The 24145-nt window shown below is 44.0% G+C and overlaps 1 protein-coding gene across 1 annotated transcript in view; it reads left to right on the forward strand.

Annotated features, from left to right (window-relative positions):
• The window catches only part of GRIK4 (glutamate ionotropic receptor kainate type subunit 4), a 494843-nt gene that overhangs the window by 436633 nt on the left and 34065 nt on the right, over positions 1-24145 (forward strand). The gene's annotated exons all lie outside the window — the stretch shown is intronic.

Genomic DNA, 24145 nt, shown 5'->3' on the forward strand with positions numbered 1-24145 from the left:
CCATGGCATCCGTTGCAATTAGATCCGTGCAAAATGATTTCCAGGATTCTGTATGTCAGAAATACGACCCGGCGGTTTAATGAGAACGATGGAAGAACAAGAAGCACTGCGCCTACCAGCCCCCCACCACCACCACCCAGCAGACTTCAGAAGCAGATATGCAGACTGCGATTGCCCAAATATTCTCGAGGTGGCAGTCAACAGAAAAGCAGCCAGGCCTGGATCAAGCCCAAGCCGTATCTCAGCCAACTTTCTCTTTTCTAAGCCGAAGTCTACTGGGAGCCTGCAGGCAGGGTTTGAATGCTGTGCTGATCTCTCAATTGCATTTCTCACCATGGGTATTTTTTAATAAAAAAAAAATCCTGCTGTAGTCTCAGTGTTGTATTGTTATGTGTTTGCGCCTGCAGGTCTTCGAGTCGGTTTTTGACTCTTGGCCATTATTTAGACTACTGCTTGCAATTTTATTGGCAAGGTTTCCGAAAATGGTGTGCCACTGCCTCCCACTTAGGGCTGACAGAGAATGACTGGCCCAAGGTCCCCCAGCCCAAGGGTCTTCAACTTTGGCAACGTTAAGCCTAGAGGACTTCAACTCCCAGAATTCCTCAGCCAGCTTTAAGGAATTCTGGGACTTGAGGTCCCCCAGTCTTAAAGTTGCCAAGGTTGGAGACTCTTGCCCCAGCCAGCTTTCATGCCTAAGGCAGGACTAGAACTCACCATCTCCTGGTGATTGGCTCAAAGTCATCCAACCAGGTTTGAAGCCTAAGGCAGGAGTAGAACTCACCATCTCCTGGTGATTGGCCCAAAGTCATCCAACCAGTTTTGAAGCCTAAGGCAGGGGTAGAACTCACCATCTCCTGGTGATTGGCCCAAAGTCATCCGGCCAGTTTTGAAGCCTAAGGCAGGAGTAGAACTCACCATCTCCTAGTGATTGGCCCAAAGATACCAGCTGGTATTCATGCCTAAAGCGGGATTAGAACTCCCAATCTCTTGGTTTCTAGAATGACGTCTTCAGAACTGTAGCAAATAGCACTTAGACTTAAAAAGCACTTCACAGTGGTTTACAGCCCTCTCTAAGCAGTTTACAGAGTCAGCCTACGGTCCCCAACAAATTGGGCCCTCATTTGACCAACCTCGGAAGGATGGAAGGCTGAGTCAACCTTGAACCTGGTGAGATTCGAACTGTAACTATACTTGGTTCTGGTGTGTTGTTATACTAATATGAAAAAGATGTTTCGACCTTTCTTTAGAAAACATATGAAGTGTCTCTTTGCAACCCAACACATCCAATTCTCATACCGATGATAAATAGAAAAGAAAAGTTGGAGAGCGTTAAACCAACTACCCTTGGCTTGACCCAATCAAGGTGGAAAAAAGCAGACAAGAACCCAAAGGGGTTCTTTGATCTAATCACCAGGAGATGGTGAGTTCTACTCCTGCCTCTGGTGGCTCAGCAGACTAAGTCTGTTTGTTATTAACACAGCTGTTTGCAATTACTGCAGGTTCAAGCCCCACCAGGCCCAAGGTTGACTCAGCCTTCCATCCTTTATAAGGTAGGTAAAATGAGGACCCAGATTGTTGGGGGCAATAAGTTGACTTTGTATATAATATACAAATGGATGAAGACTATTGCTTAATAATAATAATAATAATAATAATATTTTAATTTTTATACCGCCCTTCTCCCGAAGGACTCAGGGCGGTGAACAGCCAAGTAAAAACAATACAATATATTACAATAAAAACTATTTAAAAAACTTATTCAATGTGGCCTAAATTTAGATATAAAATACATAATATAAAATAACCCCATTTAAAACCGAATTAAAAACCCCTATCAAGCCAGTCCTGCTCGGAAGAATAGGTACGTCTTTAGCTCGCGGCAAAAAGTCCGGAGGTCAGGAAGTTGTCGAAGTCCTGGGGGAAGCTCGTTCCAGAGGCTTGACATAGTGTAAGCTGCCCTGAGTCTTCGGAGAAGGGCGGGATATAAATTCAAATTAAAAAAAAAAGTATGAGGGGTGATTTTGTTTCCCCTTGCAAGAAAACCATCAAACACATGAAAACCAGGAGGAAGCAATTAACGCCGGCTGCCACAGCGCCAGGTTAATTACAAACATTTCTGTACTTCATAGGGTTTTTGTCAAAGTTAAGTATGGAAAGGAAGAAAGAAGCAGCAAATCACATGGTGTGCTAATTAAAATGAAATAAAAGACTTCGAGTGGAACAAGTCTTCGGCTGGGTGACAAGCAAAAAAAAAAAAAAGAAGAATATTTTATTTCCTCATTGGCTGGCCAATAAACTTCGGTGGCATCGTATTTTGAACGTTCCTTTAAATTTATTTTGGTTCGGGCCACCCTTTGAGCATGAACACCTGAACCATCCGAGGAACGAAATTATTTTGCAATAAGTAATGATGGATTCTTGGGGTGACGCATGCTTGGAGCATGGTTCAACCTGAATAAGTTTACCGGTCTGCTGTAGCCTCATCAACATTTTACCAGGCCAAGACTAGGGAGAAAAATTCCTGGGAGGAGAAGGGCCCAAAGTGAAGGGAATGGACCACATCAAATAAGAGATTTCTCAGAAGAAGGAGCACAGGTCTAAAAAAACAGGGCACATTTGGGAAGAACATCTGTTTGGTTGGTTGGTTGGTTGGTTGATAGATGACCTTGGGATGGGACCAGTGGTGGGTTGCTACCAGTTTGCCCCAGATCTGGTGAACTCATAGCAGTGGCAGCTGGAAGCTAACCGGTAGCAACGAGTTTTGAAACTCGCCCCTGGATGGAACCTAAATCAAACATGTATTTGGTTAAATGTCTATGGAGATTCTCAATCATCCAGGTCATGGTTGTCCCAAAGGGGGGGTGGGTTTCTCTCCAAAAGTCAACTGGATTTTCTTGGCTTTTTTTTGGTCTCCTGCTCAAGCAGGGGATAGGACTAGAAGACCTCCAAGGTCCCTTCCAACTCTATTATTCTATTATTGTGAATGCTCCAACACTGGAAGTTTTTAAGAAGATGTTGGATAACCATTTGTCTGAAGTGGTGTAGGGTTTCCTGCCTGAGCAGGGGGTTGAACTAGAAGACCTCCAAGGTCCCTTCCAACTCTGTTATTCTATTCTATTCTATTCTATTCTATTCTATTCTATTCTATTCTATTCTACTCTACTCTACTCTACTCTATTCTTCCATTCCATTCCATTCCATTCCATTCTATTCTACTCTGTTCTATTCTGTTCTATTCTATTCTATTCTATTCATTCCAATATCTACTCTACTCTACTCTACTCTGTTCTATTCTATTCTATTCTATTCTATTCTATTCTATTCTATTCTATTCTATTCATTCCAATATCTACTCTACTCTACTCAACTCTACTCTACTCTACTCTATTCTATTCTATTCTATTCTATTCTATTCTATTCTATTCTATTCATTCCAATATCTATTCTACTCTACTCTACTCTGTTCTATTCTATTCTATTCTATTCTATTCTATTCTATTCTATTCTATTCTATTCTATTCTATTCTATTCATTCCAATATCTTCTCTACTCTACTCTACTCTGTTCTATTCTATTCTATTCTATTCTATTCTATTCTATTCTATTCTATTCTATTCTATTCTATTCTATTTTATTCTATTCTATTCTATTCTATTCTATTCTATTCTATTCATTCCAATATCTTCTCTACTCTACTCTACTCTGTTCTATTCTATTCTATTCTATTCTATTCTATTCTATTCTATTCTATTCTATCTCTATTCTATTCATTCCAATATCTACTCTATTCTATTCTATTCTATTCTATTCATTCCAATATCTATTCTACTCTACTCTACTCTACTCTGTTCTATTTTTTTCTATTCTATTCTATTCTATTCTATTCTATTCTATTCTATTCTATTCTATTCATTCCAATATCTATTCTATTCTATTCTATTCTATTCTATTCTATTCTATTCTATTCTATTCTATTCTATTCTATTCTATCCTCCAAAACATTTCGTTTCTCATCCAAGGAGCTTCTTCAGTTCTGTTGAAGAAGCTCCTTGGATGAGAAGTGAAACATTTTGAAAGAAAACACCAGAATAGGTACTTGGTGGACATTAGTGAGAACCTAATGACAGGAATAACATCTGCATTTTCAGATGTTTATGCAGAGCTTGTTGGAGTGACCTCATCACAGGGATGTTTCAACGGCGCTTGGACAAGGCGATTTTGCAGGATTCTCCCAATATTGAATCCATGCCTTCCTGGTCACTGTGTGGAGCAAGGGGCTTGTCTGAAAGTCAGTTGGCATCTCCAATGGGGCCCTTGCATTTTTATGGGAGACTGGGAAAACATTTGGATATCTCTTAGCGCTCTGATAAAGGGGTGTGATGGTTCAGCGATTAAAGATGCTGAGCTTGTCAGCTGGAAAACTGACAGTCCAGGTTCGAGACCCCAGTGCCATGCAATGGCTGAGCTCCCGTCCCCTTGCCCCAGCTCCTGCCCATGTAGCAGTTCAAAAGCATGCATATGCGAGTAGATAAACAGGTACCATTTCAGTGCGACAGTAACTGTGTTTTGTGCGCATCGGTGTACAACAGGGGTGTCAAACTCGCGCCCCGCGGGTTGGATCTGGCCCACAATAGGCCGTGGAGTTGGCCCGAAGGCCGTCCCAGAGACAGCGAGTGACCGGCTCCTGCTGTTCCAGCCCCAGCCACACCCACACAGTCAGCTGCAGTGACCAGGCCACACCCAGCCCAGCCTCCCAAGGGCAAACAAAATCCCGATGCAGCCCTTGATGGCTTTGAGTTTGACACCCCTGGCATATAGCCATGCTGACCACATGACCACGACCATGGTCATCTTCAGACAAAGCTGGCTCCCTTGGCTAAGAAACAAGAGATGAGCACTGCCCACTAGAGTTGGACAGGGGATCTTTTTATCTAGTGCTGTGATAGTTTTTTTTCTTTCAGGGATGACAAGGCCAAACCGAGAAAGGTGTTCTGCTTAAACTCTTAATGGTACTTGCTCTGGTTTTTTGTTTTTTGTTTTTTTTTTAAAAAAGATCTCTCTTTCTTGTTCTTTTCCCAAAAGGGAGATACATCATCTCGCCGGTCGATGGATGTCTAAGGCAGTGTGACAGCCACTTTTCTTTCATGTCGATGTATTAGAATTACTCTAGCTGCATTTGCCATTGAGCTCCTGGCAATGCTCAGCAATGCCTGTCGTGTCCCCCTCCCCCTCCGACGACCGGGTCAAAGAAGTCCGTATCAAACGTGGCAATGAAGCCTCTGCAGCTTGCCAAATTCCTTCGAGGTTTATCAGGGCAGGCAGGAGTCCAAGTTGTGACTTCAGCGATAGAGTCCAATATCAGCAAACCAGATGAGATTTTGCTTGACTCAAGGTTGGAATGCCAAAAGCAGGTCCTTTATATAGGCTGTGGGGTGTGGCTCCATGACTCAGCATTTATCCAGGCCTGACCCTCCCTTCCTTCTGCTGGCGTCGCCTCTCAGATCTCCGGAAGCGAGGATCCTCCCACTTTGAATTATCTTCTGCTGTTTGAGAAAGGGAGGGGTCAGAAGGAGTAGGCCTGAGCAATTCCAATCCCTGGCTGATGTCCTCTAACGGCTGAGCCAAAGGAACACACGCCGTATGAGAGTTTTATCGGGTTTGTTTGTTCATTCCTGGAATCCTCTCCGGGCATGGGGCCGGGGCCGGGGGCTGGAGGCATGACAGGCCGTTCATCTTCATTATCAGACTCGGAGTCTGATAACAGGCCCGGTTGGAGACGGGAGGGGCCCTGCTGAGGAGAGGAGGGAGGACGTGCCACAAAAAATGCCTGTTTCGTAGGTCATGTTGTGAAGGTATTTCAGCAACAGATTGTTGTGGTCCGCCAGCAGCCTGCAGAGCTGACAGCGGAGTCGGACAGTGAGGAGGCTGGGGAGGGCCTGCATCGGAGGCAGAGAAAGGGCCACCTGAGAGGGACATGCTGCCTCCAGAGCCTCTAAGAGTCGGACCTCAGCGAGACAGAGGAACAGGGGGAGCCTATTCCCAGTGTGCGCATGCGCAGAGCTGCCAGAAGGCAAGAACAGCTAAAACAAAAGAGATGACTCAGGAGTAGGGCTGGGAGATGACTGGCCCCTCCCATAAGACTTAAAAGAGGAGCAAAGGCGCATGGGCCTGACCCATTGCTAAAATTTTTGAAGCCGACCTGTGGTACTACCCTTGCTTGCCTTTGCCATAGTCGTTCCATTTCTGTTCGTAGGTCTTTGTATTTTGTTATCTTCTCCAGTTCTTTGTCATCTATTTTGCTGTCTCCAGGCAGTGGCACATCTACCGTCCCAACTTTTTTGTCTTTCTTATCGACAACAGTTAAGGCCGGGGTGTTGCTATTATGGTTGTTGTTGAAAACAACTGAATAGATTGTACAAAGATGATCGAAGACGTATAATTAATGTAAGATCGGAGCTGCCTGGCTACCACTTCAGAATGACGGGAAAGAAGGAAGTAGAAGAGAGACGGAGGTAGGAAAGAGAAAAGGAGGAAGAGGAAAGGAAGGAAGAGGGATAGAAGAGGGAGAAGAAAGGAGTAGGGAGGAAGGAGAAGAGGATGTAGATAAGAGAGGGGGAGGATAGTTGTGGAAAGTAGAAGAAGGTAGAGAAGGGAAGAGAGTTAAAGGAAGGGGGTGGTGACCGCGCAGGTCCGATTAATTGTATATGATGGTACATTAAATATGTTATTGGATATGAATGTTAAAATAAAACTTTTTTAAAAAAACTGAATAGATTTTACGTAAGTAGCATCAATTACACTCAAAAGTATTCAAGGTAGACTTTATTTCAGCATATACTTCTGCATTTGATCAACCCATTTCAATTACCAAAGTGTTTTAATATAATAGCATTTTAATGGCCTTTGTACTGAACAATATAGCTTTGTACTTCACAGTTAAGCATTTCTGGGAATTCTTGCTGCCTCACATACTTAAAATAGTGTGTCTGCGACGGCACCTCCATAAATGTTTTCACTTTTTCAGCCTTTTTTTTTTTTGTCTCAATTGCTCACTTCCTTTATCCACTTCCCTTTTCCCCTTCAACAAGGTAAGGTTGTTTCTGAATTGTACCTACATCTGGCCGTTCGCCGCAATAAAGCGTTTGATTTCATTTGTTACGGCTCTGATAATTATCAATGCAGTAGCGCCGAGTGGGTTTCCATGCCGTCGGCCTGCCAATCTACTTAAAGTTATATATATATATAGTGAAATGGAAAATAGCTGCAGCGTGCTTTTTTTTTATAAATGTAGGGATAAGGACGAGGAGTTGAGATTGCTGGAGGCACTTCAGCGCCCTGAGCGAAGTTTTAGGCTCGAGCTCAGCTTCGGCTTGGGTTGCAGATGTAGAGAGCGATAGAGGTGGCCTTGAGGGAAAGACGCAGAAGCTGTTAGGGAAACAAAAGAGGAAGAAGCATTCAAAACCTACGAAAGGGGATGATGTTAGGGAAAAGCTCAGGGTGGCTTCTCGAATACAGCTCACCTGTCTGGAACCCACACCTCATTTCAGACATAAATACAATTGAGCGTGTCCAGAAATATTTTACAAGAAGAGTTCTCCACTCCTCTGATCACAACAAAATACCTTATGCCACCAGACTTGAAATCCTGGGTTTAGAAAATTTAGAACTACGCCGCCTTCGACATGACCTGAGTTTAACTCATAGAATCATCTATTACAATGTCCTTCCTGTCGAAGACTACTTCAGCTTCAATCACAACAATACATGAGCACACAATAGATTTAAGCTTAATGTGAACCGCTCCAATCTTGATTGCAGAAAATATGACTTCAGTAACAGAGTTGTTAATGCTTGGAATAAACTACCTGACTCTGTGGTCTCTTCCCAAAATCCCCAAAACTTTAACCAAAGACTATCTACCGTTGACCTCACCCCATTCCTAAGAGGTCTGTAAGGGGCATGCATAAGAGCACCAGCGTGCCTAACTGTTCCTGTCCTAATGTTCCCTTTGGCTGTATCCAATTTGTATGGTTATTTCATACTTATATATACTGTTGTGTTTGACAAATAAATAAATAAATAAATAAATAAATAAATAAATAAATAAATAAATAAATAAATAAATAAATAAATAAATAAATAAATATTGTTTATTTATACAAATGTATTGTTGTTTTTTTACTTGGCTGTAAACCGCCCTGAGTCCTTCGGGAAAAGGGCAGTATAAAAGTCGAAATAATAAATAAATAAATAAATAAAATAAAATAAAATAAAATAAAATAAAATAAAATAAAATAAAATAAAATAAAATAAAATAAACAAATAAATAAAATAAACAGTTGGGCTTGCAAGGGTCTGTTAACAGAATCGATCTGCCAGAAAGAAGAGTGTGGGGGAGTCAACCTATTCTCCAAAACACCTATGGGGGAATCACCATCCCCCCCCCAGAAGAATGAAATATTTGGCGGGATATTAAAAAGGCAGGATAGAATATTTCCCCTAAAGGAGAAATGAAAAAAAAAAAAAAAGCCAGCCACTCACACCAATGGCGCTATGAGCGCTAACGCGAGTGCCTTCCACTTGTAGAAATGGAGCTGTGCACACACATATGTCCCCTGCTTGTGTGGCCCAGTCCCAAACAGGTTCTGACCCAGTGGCCATGGCCCAGAGGTTGGGGAGCCCTGAACTAGAAGACCTCTAAGGTCCCTTCCAACTCTGTTATTTGGTTATTTTTTTTTATTATTCAAAAAGTTTTACAGAAACAAATTTTCCCCCTTTCCCCCACCTCCCCTCCCCCCTCCCTTCACAACCCCACTCCCCCCCCCCGACTTCCCGGAAGGAGCACAAGGTATAGTTAAAAATAAAACAAACATATGCTAAAAATTTTTCGTCCCAACTTAATTATACCCCTACAATCATCAATTCCTAACTTCCCCCGAAAACAATAAAAAATAATACATCATAATCATTCAAAAACAGTCTGATAACTCTTAGTCTGATATCTTTGAATATAGTCAATCCATTTTTTCCATTCCTTTAAGTATCTTTCTTGCATATTGTCTTTCAAAAAGGCTGATATCTTCGCCATCTCAGCCAAATTGGCAACTTTCAATATCCATTCTTCTATTGTAGGTAGTTCTTTTTTCTTCCAGTATTGTCCTATTAGTAATCTTGCTGCTGTTATTAAATTTAAAATCAATTTTAAATTTGTTATTTGGTTATTGTGTTATTCTGATCTCAAGAAAGTTTAGTTCAGAGGTGGGTTTCAGCAGGTTCTGACCAGTTCTGGAGAACCGGTAGTAAAAATTAGGACTGGCCCCGCCCCCATTAATTCTCTCTCTCCCAATTCCCAGCTGATTGGGAGGAAATGGGGATTTTGCAGTAACCTTCCTCCGGAGTGGGGTGGGAATGGAGATTTAACAGTAACCTTCCCCTGGAGTGGGGTGAGAATGGAGATTTTACAGTATCCTTCCCCTGCCACGCCCACAAAGCGACGCCGATCAAGCCACGCCACGCCCACCAAGCCACACCCACAGAACCGGTAGTAAAAAAATTTGAAACCCACCACTGGTTTAGTTCTAGTTTTCTTAGGGAGTCTGTTTCCTGATCTGGACACCCTTGGAAGGCCATTCTTTCCCACACATTTCCATTGCTGACCTGTGCCAAAAAAACCTGCATTTTCTATGTTCTTTTTTTTTTTTTTCTGTAGTCCTGGCTGTTTGGAGGCAAAATGGCTAGCAGTTAAGTTCAACACCCTTTGGTGCGTGAAGATTTGCACATTTCTAACCGGTGTCCTTCTCTATTCGTTTCCCTCACGCATGCATTTTCCCCGCTTAGCGACTTCCCCTGAATTTTACACCTTTCCCAACTACTTATTTTGTTGTCCGCACTTTCTCCTAATAAGTAAGCGCTGTTGTATATAATTGTTTGAGTTGCAAACCGCACCGCTGAAATACGAAAAGGGTAGATTTCTGCGTGCAAAATGAGGCTCCTTTCACACTCGCCAAATCTGTGCGTGAAAGCGAAATAGAGAGCAAATGTGCGTAGACACTGACACGTGCATTAGGCCTCGTACTTAGAAATATGAAAGCGAACCTGTTAGAAATATTTCAGATGGTAAATAGACCGATGGCTTTTGGGAAAAATGCTTTTCACAGCGCGGAGGTGATAGGTTTCAAAAGCTGAGATGCTGTGTACTGGTACTCAAAGTATAGTTGGATTTTGGAAATAAGGGCCTCTGTGGCTCAGACTGGTAAGACAGTCTGTTATTAACAGCAGCTGCCTGCAATTACTGCAGGTTCAAGCCCCACCAGGCCCAAGGTTGACTCAGCCTTCCATCCTTTATAAGGTAGGTAAAATGAGGACCCAGATTGTTGGGGGCAATAAGTTGACTTTGTATATAATATACAAATGGATGAAGACTATTGCTTGACACAGTGTAAGCCGCCCTGAGTCTTCGGAGAAGGGCGGGATATAAATGCAAATTTTTTAAAAAAAGTGGAACTGGTCCATTTAAAGCTCTGGAGATATTGGGAATTAAAATTATCCCACAAACACAATCCGTAAATAAGTAAATATCAGATTTATTTTTTTTTAATGTTCTGGTGGCGAGTCATAGAAACTATTTTATTGATGTATTTTGTTTATATATCAGAGACCGCCCATCTCACTCGCAGCAACTCTGTTGTACAATTCAAACAAAAAGGCAGTATAAACAGTATATTCCAACAGGAGACAGTTTAAACAGGAATAAAATAACTAAAGTTTAAAAGTCATGGGTAGAGCTTTCAACTATGAGATTTATTTACTTTTAAAATACATAAGAGTGGAGTGGGGTAAGGTAGGGTAGGGCAGAGTAGGGTAGAGTAGGTGTACAGTAGGTAGAGTAGGGTAGGGTAGGTGTAGAGTAGGGTAGGTGTAGAGTAGAGTAGGGTAGGGTAGAGTAGGTGTAAAATTGGGCAGGGTAGGGTAGGTGTAGAGTAGGGTACAGTAGGGGTAGGATAGGGTAGGGTAGGGTAGAGTAGGGTAGAGTAGAGTAGGGTAGAGTAGGTGTAGAGTTGCATAGGGTTGGTTGAAAACTATTGATTTAGTCATTTGACTCTATCAAAATTATAAAACTAATACAACTATTCAAGTAGATACAAAGAAAACAATAAGATATGTTGATCGTAAGTTGCCACCCTTAGATAAGAAAGGAGAAAGTGTCCTTGCAGCCAAATTTGAGCATTTTCTCAAGATAGTAGCAGAAGAGGTATTGGCTGCAGTCTGAAATAAATTTGACGACACTGCATTGTTGCAATTATTTTATACAACGTCCTTGCTCTAGACACGATGCATTGCAAATTGAGGGCAATTATACATATCTATGATAATGATTAAAATATGTGCTGCAAGGAGCTTAAACTCTATTGTTATTCATTGCAATCTAAATTTAATTTCTTAATAGCACCTAGTGGAGATGATTGAGACGGCTGGACCAACCGAGTCATAAATAAAATAATCTGAAGGGCTGTTATTTTTATTTTGTTTTGTTCTTGCCATAAAATGTCATTTATGTAAGTCATTTAAAAAAAAATATAGAGCCCCCCGCGGAGCAAAATGTCCCTTTTCAATATTTCTTGCAGAAAAATAAACATTTTTCATCCAAATTGACAGCCTTTAGAAATGATATTTTCAAATGGCCTGCAATTTTGTAGTAAGTGGAAAAATGAGAAATTGCAATAGATCTCAGTTTCTTAATAAGGCTGGGATAGCGACCTTCTCTGCAGGGAGTCCTCGACTTATGACCACAGTTGGGACCAGAATTTTCGTTACTAAGCAAGGCTAAGTGAGTCATACCCAATTTTACTTTTTGTTGTTGTTGTTTGCTTCGGTTGTGTAGTTGTGACATGACTCATATGCTCGTTAAGCAAATGCGTCCATGAGAAAGTGCCGTTCAGTGGTGGAAGCCTCCCGGTTTAACAACCAGTTCAATGATTGTGCAATTTACGTGCACGTGTGCGCAGTTTCAAGAAATCTTCACTTTCTGGTTTCTTCGGAGGAGTAACACAGCTGATTCGGGCAGCAATCTGTTCTACCGCGCGAATCAGATGAGAAGATAAAGGTCGGAAAATAGCACGGGCGGGCAGGTGGGCTCGTCTGAACGTCGGAACGAACTGGTTCGCTCCCAGCTGATTGTCGGAGCTACCGGTTCGCCCAAACCGGTCCGAAGCAGTAGAATCCCATCCTTGCTGCAGTTGCTGTAAATGTATGCCGGTTGCCAAGCACCCGGATTTTGACTGTGAGGCTGCTGCAGTGGTTGTGTGAGGACCTATGATAAATACCTTTTTTGAATGTCGTTATAATTTTGAATGGTCACTAAACAAATGTTTGTAAGTTGAGAACTACCTGTAATATCTCTTCTTCTGCCTCCTTCCTCCTCTTCCTCCTTCTCCTCCTCCCCCTTCCTCCTCCTCCTCCTGACTTTGAGGATGCTGCATCAATTGTGTGAGTAGCTATCATAAGTAACTTTTGCCAGTGTCATTATAACTTTGAATGGTCACTAAACAAATGGTTGTAAGTTTACTACTTCTTCCTCTTCCTCCTCCTCCTCCTTCCTTCTCCTCCTCTTCCCTCTCCTTCTCCTCCTCCTTTTTCTCCTTCTCCTTCTTTTTCTCTTTCCTCCTCCTCTTTTTCTCCTTCTCCTTCCTCCTCCCCTCCTTCTAGCCGCTATATCTTCCCCATATTTCTGCCAAGGCCAGGTTCATTTCAGTGTCTACCCCACCGCTAAATTTCGGAAGACAGTTCGCCCTCTTTGAAAACGTGTTCTTGCGAACCCTCTGACCCTCATTCACAAGTAATCAAGCCGACCACATTCACAAAAATAGGGTAAAGCAAGATAAATCACAGCTTGGCAGGACAGCCTATAAACCAAGGAAGTCAGACAGTGCCCTCTTGGGGGAAATGATAATGCGCTATGCGTTGTAATGTGCTGTGCATAAAAAGAAGGCCGTAATGAACGGTTAAGTTATGGCACTTTTCGAAATGCAAATAAACTGCTTACCGTTTGCTTGGAGACTAATCTTATCTTTATCATTTGTGAGTCACGGTACAGCCGAGCCTCTCATCTGGCTTGCAACAGAGTGATGCTTGTTCAGCATAAAGCAGAATTAAGAACTCAGCTGTTGGGATGGGCGACCTCTCCTGCAAGTCACTGCACAAACTAAGAAAGATTGACGCAGCAGCCCCTGCTGCATAAGGGTAAATAGTTGGGAGCCATCTCCTTGCGATGGCTCTCGTATCGATTTCTCTGGGATTGCTGTTTCCGACTCACTTTGTGTGATACAATGAAAGGGTGCCATTTCCCACAACGACAATCTACTTTTGCTCTCTGGCATGTTTTAGACCTGGGCTTCAAAAATTTTAGCAAGAGGTTCTCTGCCCAGTTGCTGAGTGGTGGCCATCCTGCGCAGTCTGCACTGGCTACCTGTGGTCTTTCGGGTGCGCTTCAAGGTTTTGGTTACCACCTTTAAAGCGCTCCATGGCTTAGGGCCCGGGTACTTACGGGACCGCCTGCTGTTACCACATGCCTTCCACCGACCCGTGCGCTCTCACAGAGAGGGTCTTCTCAGGGTGCCGTCCGCCAAGCAGTGTCGGTTGGCGGCCCCCAGGGGAAGGGCCTTCTCTGTTGGAGCTTCTGCTCTCTGGAACGAACTTCCCCCTGGTTTACGCCAATTGCCCGACCTTCGGACCTTTCGCCGGGAACTGAAAACTTATTTATTTATCCAAGCGGGACTGGCCTGATTTTTAAATTTTTAAATTTTAAATTTTTTAATTTTAATATTTTATTGGGTATTTTATATGGTCAATTGGACGGTTTTAATTTCGGCCTTTATTGAATAAGTTTTTTAACTGTTATTTTAGTGTGTATATTAATTGTTTTAATGTAGGCTGTACACCGCCCTGAGTCCTTCGGGAGAAGGGCGGTATAAAAGTTTAATTAATTAAATAAATAAATAAATAAATAAATAAATGGTTGACCATGGTGGGTGTGGCCTAGATGGCCTCCTGCACCATGGTGAGGGGGCATTTTTGCCTTCCCTGGGCTCCCGAGGCTTTTCTTGAGCCTCCATGAGGGTGAAAACGGTCTCCCCAGGCTCCGGAGGCCCTCTGGTGGCCGGAAACATGCACAGAGGCTCAGAGAGGGCAAAAACAGGCTTACCGGAAGTTTGGGAAGGCCAGAAATCCGGCCTTCCTGAACTTCCGGTAAGCCCGTTTTTTGCCCTCCCTGAGCCTCCGTGCACGCCCTGCACTTACCTGCATCCAAAACGGGCTGCGTGGGGACTACTGGGAGGGGTGGGATGGGTTGGGCAGAGCGGGGCCAGCCAGGAGTGAAATTTAGGGGTTCTCCAAACTGCGAACCCCCGGCAGTCCACCCCTGTATCTGAGTGATTTCCTTCCGCCACCCTTTTACAGTAAAGACTTAATCTCTGGTGGCCTATTGTGCTTTTAATTGAAGGCTTCCCGTTTTATAGATTCTTCTGTCTAGTTTCATTTCTCCTGGTTCAACGCAGCTGAAGGAATACAGATGAATCGTCTTTAATTAATCAGCTTACTTTGCTAACGAAGGAAAGGGAGAGGGGAAAAAAATGAAATGAAAAGATGGCATTAATAAAAAAAAATTTATCCTCTGGAAATAAACAAATTAATTAAAGAGGAATTCATCACCCATTTCCTAGTTGAGTTGGACAGGAAGCCATAAAACAAGACAAATCAGGAAGGATAATATTTTTTATTTGAATACTCCAGAGGCTCGGCTGAATGGGACTTCCGAATAAACATTGTAAATGGATCAAGAACATACGGCTGAACACTGCCAGATAATAATTAATTCCCTTCTATCTCACTGGAGAAATACAATATTTCTGCAACAACAACAAAAATGGACTGACCCAACAAATCTTAGATACAGACTTTTGGTCCATCCACTTCAGAGTTGCCATCTTTGAACCACGGCTGTTCCTCAAGTTTTCAACAAAATTTTTGGGCGGAATTTTGGAGCTGTCGCCTCTCACGATAGCTGTAAATTCCATCCTTATTTGCTTGTTTGTCAATCATGAGGCGGCCCGCTCAAAATGTCTTCTTGAGGGAGCCTTTTTTTTTTTTTTTTGTAATTTCCACCAGCGAGACTTGGTGGCCTGAAGAAACTGTTCCAGCTGGATGCTGGCACGATTTGGACACGGATTCTAATCCGCAAGGATACCGCCTGGGACATTTCTCATCGAAATCCAATCTTACGCTGTGGGCTTCTGAATTCACTGATTTTGTTCCTAAGAAGGAAGAAATGCATTAAGAAACCTCTGTGGCTTCGTGCTTCCCGCGCCCCAGAAATTTGCAAATGCAGCAACTTGCTATGGGAATCTAAGGCATGCTACTTATTCTGTTCCCAAAGCATATAATTCACTATCCGTTGTGCCTCGCTCGCCCCCCTCTCCGCAGCCGGGCCCTTCTCATCTCCTGTTATCTCAGCCAGAGACTGATAGTGCAGAAGAATGTCCTGGCATGCCTCCAGCCCCCAGTCCTGGCACCATGCCCGGACAAACGGAGCAACTAAACCCCTCCCCCACAGCTTGTGAGCCTGTGGAGTATGAAGCCAGTCACGAGCTGGAATTGCCAGCAGCTGGAGGCTGGACAGACCCACGCTTCTGGAGAATGGAGAGGCGACGTCAGCAAAAGGAAGGGAGGGGCAGGCCTGGATAAGTGCTGAGTCATGGAGCCACACCCCATGGCCTATATAAAGGATCTGCTTTCTGGCATTCTTTGAGTCAGGCAAAGTCTCATCTGGATTGCTGAAGTCACACCTTGGATTCCTGCCTGCCCTGAGAACTCTGATAGGACTTTGGCAGAGCTGCAGAGGCTTTGTGGCCACGCTTGATACAGACTTCCCCGATCCGGCCGTCAGAGAAGGAGTGGGACACGACACTATCTAAACAGCGCACTACTGTACATAGTACATTAACAGTGGACACGTAGGTCATAATAGGGCCCAGGGTTTCCGTTGCTAAGCCAGACGGTAGTTAAAAGGGTCGTGTTGTGGTCCACCAACAGCCTGCAGAACTGGCAATGGAGTCAGACAGCGATGAGGCTGAGGAAGAACATGGGCCAGTCCTGGATGAGGGTTCTGCGTTGGAGGCAGAGGTGGGGCCAGGGCCATTGGGGAGTGAGGTGCAGACTCCTGAGTCTCCAGAGGCTGACAGTAGTGAGGCAGAGGATCAGGAGGAGCCTGTTCCTAATGCAGGCATGAGAAAAGCTGCCAGAAGGCAAGAGCAGCTCAAGCAAAGAGGACGACTCGGGAGTAGGGCCAAGAGATGATTGGCCCCTCCCATAAGGCTTAAAAGACCAGCAACAGCTCTTGGGCTCTTTGTCGGAAAACAATGTTGATAGACTTGCTCCTTGTCTTGCTGCATTTATTTCTCGTCAGCGTCTTCTGCTTCTGAACTTTTGCCAAGAAAAGCCTTTGGCAGTTTGCCTAATTAGACCAAGGTTGGTGATAAGACTTGTGTTAGGAAGAATTTGTTTTAATTTAGTTTGGACTACGCTAAGAATGAGTTAATTCTCAGCTGTTCTAATAAAGTCTCTTTGTTTTTTGAACTAAGTTCAAAACTACTACCTACTTGGGCCTGGGTTACAACAGCAGCCCACCGTCTTGAATACCATCAAGTTTCATTTTCATTTTCCCCAGTAGAGTCCAAACTAATTCCGTTTTGACTAATCTACCAGGTTAATTAAAAAAGGGCCTCTGGTGGCGCAACAGGCTAATGCAGCCTATTATTAACAGCAACTGCTTGCAATATTGCAGGTTCAAGTCCCACCAGGCCCAAGGTTGACTCAACCTTCCATCCTTTATAAGGTAGGTAAAATGAGGACCCAGATTGTTGGGGGGCAATAAGTTGACTTTGTATATAGTATACAAATGGATGAAGACATAATGTAAGCCGCCCTGAGTCTTCGGAGAAGGGCGGGATATAAATGCAAAAAAAAAACAAAAAAACCAAAGGGTGGGCTCCTTGAATTTTAACTTTAAAGGGGGCTTAGCTGCCAAGGCAATGGAATCCATTCCTCTGCAGTCAGTAAGAATTCTGTTGGGACCCAGGGATGTATTGAGCAGGCTTTCCAAACCAGAGACAACATTAACTTTTAATGAAACGCGAGCGGGATCCTGTTCACAAGATCTTTTGACGCAAGCCGGGTTTTGTTCGAACTGCAGCGAGCTTCCGGCTGAGAAGCATCTGGAGATGCTGATGCCACCAGAATATTTATATATTTATTATTTAAAAGACTGATAACGCTTGCACAAGTTCTGAAGCACCGTTCTGGATGGCACACAACCATACCAAAATCGCAAGCAAGAAAGCCAAAACAACAAACCGTCCCAGCTGCCTCGTTCCTCATCTGTGCAGTGACGAAGACAAAAGTGGAATTCTGTCTCCCGTGATATTTCCACTTTTTAAAATTAAGCAGAACGGCAGAATTGGGAGGGGCCTTGGAGGTCTTCTAGTCCAACTGGTAGCTTTTTTTAAACTACCGGTTCGCCCATGTCAGTAGCTTTTATTACTGCTGGTTCACCTGAACCAGTGAGAACTGGTAGCATTTCACCCCTGCTTAGAGTCCTCCCTGACAATGGCTTTTTCTCGAGGATGTTACTTCTAATAGTGACATCTAGTTTTATGAGGGCGTTCTTTGCCATCTAAATCTATAATGACATCTCACCCCCCCAGTGCCCCAGAGAACTCACATTAATATAAAGGTCCTTTGTGAATCATTTGTGGTATTAAACATAGTAGCAAAACTGTTATCTTCTGCGGATATGATGGATGTGTCAACTTCCATTTTCTGAAAATAGTCTCCTGGCCTTTAAAATGTCTTGAAGGGAGCCTGAGAGCTGCTACATCCTTTGCTGTAAGTAATTACTGTTAATAGAATAAGATCTGTGCCTTTAAATATAAAGGTAAAGGTTCCCTTCGCACATATGTGCCAGTCATTACTGACTCTAGGGGGCAGTGCTCATCTCGGTTTCAAAGCCGAAGAGCCAGCACTGTCCGAAGACGTCTCCGTGGTCATGTGGCCGGCATGACTCAACGCCAAAGGCGCATGGAACGCTGTTCCCTTCTCACCAAAGGTGGTCCCTATTTTTTCTACTTGCATTTATTTACGTGCTTTCGAACTGCTAGGTTGGCGGAAGCTGGGACAAATAATGGGAGCTCACCCCGTTACGCGGCACTAGGGATTCGAGCCGCTGAACTGCCAACCTTTCGATCGACAAGCTCAGCGTCTTAGCCGCTGAGCCACTGCGTCCCTAGATCTGTGCCTTTAACTGAGGGACAAATTCTGTAGAACTGACTCTCTCTCTGTGGAGCTTTCCCACAGCTGAGGAGGCCTTAAATGGGTGCTAAATGGGGTGGGTTGCATTGGTAGCAGGACTTCAACCCATCAGAGTAAGTTCAGGTGTTGATTCTATACCCGTGGGCCACTTTAATCTAGCTTGTATTTCCCAAATAACATACTGAGTCAGTTGTTCAGATGCTGCTACCGGTAGCATAAACCATGATTGCAGGGAGTTTAGCCATAGCACAAAGATTGAGGTGGTAACCTTCGGTCTTTAGCACACAGACCAATATTCTGACTCTGTGGAAGAATCGTGTTTGGGGTTTTTTTCTTCTCTCTCTCTCTTGCCGAAAAAAATCCTGCTTCTTTGGCTTATGTGCTAAATGGCTGAACGATAAAAGGAGATATAAAATTCCTTTGTGTGGGGTCTCGGCGCGCCAATACAGCTGTTATTTGTTCTCGGTGGAGATACCGAGAAATAATAGTTTATTGTATCTGCACGGTCACAAGTAGAGGTTGCAGTCTGAAATAATACAAGCCACCTCAGTAAGACTTAATAAGGACTAAGGTTGGGGTTTTTTTTTCCCCTGCAGAAGGGAGAAGGGTGGAAAAACCTTTCAGGATCAAAAGTGGTGGTGTTGATGCTGTTCCATTGTTTTCATCTTATAAATGCGGGTTTAAATATAGCGCTTTTCTCTCTTCAATGGTTTACCGAAAGGAATAGTCGAGATAGTCATCGTTTCAAGTCCACAAACTAAAAGGTGACATTTCTCCAGCTGGGTCAGAGGACATATTTAGGCAGACATTTACTGTCGTTCTCAGGAAAAGGGGGAAAATAGATTCGCATGCAGAAAAGATAAACTTTCAAAAATCCGTATTCTTACTTTGGGGGCAAATGTTGCTGGAAAAAATGATGGGATGATAGCTTCAGAGGGCCATGGAGGAAGCATACTCTTTGGGCACCTTTCGGTCAGGATTCAGACATGGGTACCGCAATGAAATAAGACGGATTGCCTTGTTGTTCATCTCTAGCAGGAGTGTTTGGATATTGTCATGTCCCACCCCCACTCCGATGAACGAGTCAAGGAAATCCGTAACAAACTTGGCAACGAAGCCTTTGCAGCTTGCCAAGTTCCTTCGAGGTTTATCAGGGCAGGTAGGAGTCCAAGTTGTGACTTCAGAAATAGGGTCTGATATCAGCAAACTAGATAAGACTTTGCTTGACTCAAGGTTGGAATGCCAAAAGCAGGTCCTTTATATAGGCTGTGGGGTGTGGCTCCATGACTCAGCATTTATCTAGACCTGCCCCACCTGTCCTTCTGCTGGCATCACCTCTCAGATCTCCGGAAGCGAGGGTCCACCCACTCTGAATTGTCTTCAACTGGATCTGCTTTCAGCGTCTGGGAAAGGGAGGGGTCAGAGGGAGTAGGCCCGGGTAATTCTACCACCTGGCTGGCTTCCTGCTCTGAAGGCTGAGCCAAAGGAACACACGCTGTATGGGTGAGGTTTATTGGACTTCTCCTTTCACTCCTTGAATCCTCTCTGGGCATGGGGCCAGGGCCGGGGGCTGGAGTCATGACAGGCTGTTCATCTTCATTATCAGACTCGGAGTCTGATAAAAGGCCCGGTTGGAGACGGGAGGGGCCCGGCTGAGGAGAGGAGGGAGGACGAGTCACAACAGATATGTGTGTGCATCCATCTATGCCAGGGGTGTCAAACGCAAGGCCCATGGGTTGGATCTGGCCCATGCAGTGCTTAGATCTGGCCCACAGGGTCGCCCTGGAAACAGTAAAGGACCGACAGTAAAGCCATGTGGCCTCCCCGAGCTCCGTTTTCACTGGCAGAGGGTTGCAGGAGGCCGTCGCAGCCAAAAACGTAGCTCGGGATCTATGGTAGAGCTGCCCTTAAAGATCATTTGGGAAATTCAACTGGTCCAGAATGCATCAAGGTGAACATGTACTGAGCATATCTCAGTACACCCGGACGACACCTCTACTTCATGAGCTCAAATAGCTCCCAATGGGCTTCCAGGTATAATTCAAGGTGCAAGTTATAAAGCCGTTCATGGCCAATTTACTTATGGGACTGCCTGTCTCCAATTATCTCGGCCCATCCCACAAGATCTGAGATGGTGGCATTGTCGTTCTTTTTTTTTTTTTCAAAGAGTGTTTCCTGGTGGGACCCATAAAATGAGCCTTTTCTCAGTACCTACAATAGAAGAATGGATATTGAAAGTTGCCAATTTGGCTGAGATGGCGAAAATCTCAGCCTTTTTGAAAGACAATACGCAAGAAAGATACTTAAAGGAATGGAAAAAATGGACTGACTATATTCAAAGTAGATATCAGATTAAGAGTTATCAGACTGCCTTTGAATGATTAGGATGTATTATTTCTGATTGCTTTGGGGGAAGTTAGGAACTGATGAAAATTGTAGGAGTATAATTGAGTTGGGAGGGAAATTTTTTTAGCATATGTTTGTTTTGTTTTTAACTATACCTTGTGTTTGTTCCGGGAAGTCGGGGGGGGAGGGGTGAGGGGTTTGTGAAGGGAGGGGAGGGTGGTGGGGAAAGGGAATTTTGTAAAACTTTTTCAATAAAAAAAAAATGAGCCTTTTCTGTCACAGCGTCAATCTTATGGAGGATACCTTCCAAGACTGGTATATTTCTGACCTCACCTAATCATTTTAAGGCATTAAAGACAAGTATCTGGACAAGGATGTCAGGCAAACTTTCTGTATGGATTATGAAACACCCCTAGTGTGATGCTTGTTAGCTGCCCAGAAACACGTGGGGAGTGGATGACCATAAAAATTGAGAATAGGTGTTGTGCCTCGTCCGCTTTCCCTGCAGCCGGGCCCATCTTATCTGCTTCCGAACGCTGAGGAATGTCCTAGCATGCCTCCCAGCCCCAGCCCTGGCTCCATGCCCAGACAGGCCGAGGAGGAAGAAGTGCCTCCAGCCCCCCGCTCTGGCTCCATGCCTAGGCAAACGGAGCAACTAGACCCCTCCCCCTCCCCCACAGCATGTGAGCCTGAGGAAGGTCAATTACCAAAAGCTGCAGACTGGAGTGACCCTCGCTTCAGGAGAATTGATAGGCGGTGGCAACAGAAGGAAGGGAGGGGCAGGCCTGGATAAGTGCTGAGTCATGGAGCCACACCCCATGGCCTATATAAAGGATCTGCTTTCTGGCATTCTCTGAGTCAGGCAAAGTCTACCTTATCTTGCTGAAGTCACTTTCTGGTCTCCTGCCTGCCTTGAGAACTTTGCTAGGACTTTGGCAGAGCTGCAGAGGCACGCCTGATTCGGATTTCCCTGACCCGGTCGTCAGCGGAGGAGTGGGACATGACAATAGGTGGAAGACCATATTGAGGAGAGAGACAGACAGACAGACATGATATGATGATGTTACAGAAGAACTAGATACCCCAAATTATAAGATCTCCCAGCCTTTGACATACTTTTTTTTTTGTCATAACATTATATACAGGAACATATATTGAAAGGAAACAATAGGACAGGAACGGTAGGCACTTTTGTGCACTTATGCACGCCCCTTATAGTCCTCTTAGGAATGGGGTGAGGTCAATAGTAGACAGTTTTTGGTTAAAGCATTTAGGAGTTGGAGAGGAGACCACAGAGTCAGGTAGTGTATTCCAAGCATTAGCAACTCTGTTACTGAAGTCATATTTTCTGCAATCAAGATTGAAGCGGCTGACATTAAGTTTGAATCTATTGTTTGCTCCTGTATTATTGCTATTGAAGCTGAAGAAGTCTTTAACAGGAAGGACATTGTAATAGATGATTCTGTGTGTTAAACACAGGTCTTGTCGGAGTCGGCGGAGTTCTAAGTTTGCAACTTCGGTTATAAACCATGAGTGATAAATCCCTATTTATTGCTTCTACAAGTCCTTCTACAACAGGGAACTTACCAGCCTGGAGATGTAAAGTAGGATCTTCTTCTTGTGCCATATCCGTCATCGGACGTTGGCGATCATGTTGGCCATCCTATTTTTTATCAACAGCCGCACAAAAAAGTGCTGTTGAGTTTTGTCCAAACCGGTCCCTTAGATCAGGGGTCTCCAACCTTGGAAAACTTTAAGACTTGTGGACTTCAACTCCCAGAATTCCTCAGCCAGCTTTGCTTTGCTGGCTGAGGAACTCTGGGAGTTGAAGTCCACAAGTCTTAAAGTTGCCAAGGTTGGAGATCCCTGCCTTAGATTTTTGAAGCCACCATGTTCTTCTTCTGCCTGGACCTCGTTTGCCTTCGATCTTTCCCTGGAAGATTAAGTAGCGGTAGGATAACTACAGATGACTTTTCAGAAGCAATGCAACAGCTTCCTACCTTGGAAATAATACCAATGTGAAAGGCTGGAAGGTTGCTGCTGCTTGGGTTCCTTTAAATAAACACACACACACACACACACACCCTCAAAGAGCAATTCCATGACATTAAATAAGACCAGAGGTGATAAAAGTCATATTTAAAATGAAAATCCTTATCCAAGTTACAAAAAAAAAAATAATTTGTAGCATGGCACGGCTCGCTCTGATTTCTTATCAAGGTTGCCGCATCTCCCCCTCGGTTTAAATATGAAGAGAAGAACAAGGCTGGCCCTCTGTTTATGGTTGTTTCTGCAAACGTGTTTTTTTTTTTTAAGTAAAGGTGTTGCAGCCGAGCTTCCATTTGCAAAATGCCAGCGGTGATAGATGGTGGCTTCGTTCCTAGAAAGATACGATCTTCCGCGAATAGAGCTCTGAATCAGGACCACGGAGAGCTCTTTACCCTCTTCTAGTTATTTTTCTTCATTGGGCTTCCATCCTGCTTTTACTTCCGTAACTCAAGATGATGTACATACTACTCTTTTTCCCAGTTTTTGCATGAAAAATCAACCCTACAAATTGGAATGGCTGAGTGGCTCAAAATCACCCAGGGAATCTTCCTTCCTTCCTTCCTTCCTTCCTCCTTCCCTCCCTCCCTCCCTCCCTCCCTCCCTTCCTTCCTTCCTTTCTTTCTCTCTCTGTCTCTCTCTCTTTCTCCCTCTCTCTCTTCCTAGTCTAAAGAAAAGAAGAATTAGCAGTGACATGATAGCAGTATTCCAGTATCTCAGGGGCTGCCACAAAGAAGAAGGGGTCAAATTATTCTCCAAAGCACTAGAGGGCAGGACAACAAACAATGGGTGGAAACTAATCAAAGAGAGAAGCAACCTGGAATTAAGGAGAAACTTCCTAACAGTGAGGACAATTCACCAGTGGGACAGAAGTTGCCTTCAGAAATCGTGGGTGCGCCGACACTGGAGGTCTGTAGAGATTCTCAGTCATCCAGGTCATGGTTGTCCCAAAGGTGCTTTTTTTCAGGAGGCAACTGGACTTTCTGGTTTTTTTCCTTTGAAGATGTTTCGCTTCTCATCCAAGAAGCTTCTTCAGCTCTGACAGGATAGTGTGGAATGGAAGGATTGATACTCCTTGCGGACAGCTGGACCTGGATGACTGAGAATCTCTACAGACTTTTAGCGCTACAATTTGGGATGAACACCCTTTGAATGGTGAGGGAGTAGGAATGGATTTCCAGAGGAAAAAATTGCAGACTACAGGTACCATTAGCACCACTCAGGTGACCCCGAGGACACAGATAAACCTCCAAGTGCTTCAATGACCCTCTAAAAAGGATGCAAAGGACCAGCTGTCTGCAAGGAGTATAAATCCTTCCCTTCCCCACCATCCTGTTAGAGGTGAAGAAGCTTCTTGGATGAGAAGCGAAACATCATCAAAGAAAAAAACAAG

This window comes from Ahaetulla prasina, chromosome 9, assembly GCF_028640845.1.
Source record: "Ahaetulla prasina isolate Xishuangbanna chromosome 9, ASM2864084v1, whole genome shotgun sequence".
NCBI lineage: Eukaryota > Metazoa > Chordata > Lepidosauria > Squamata > Colubridae > Ahaetulla > Ahaetulla prasina.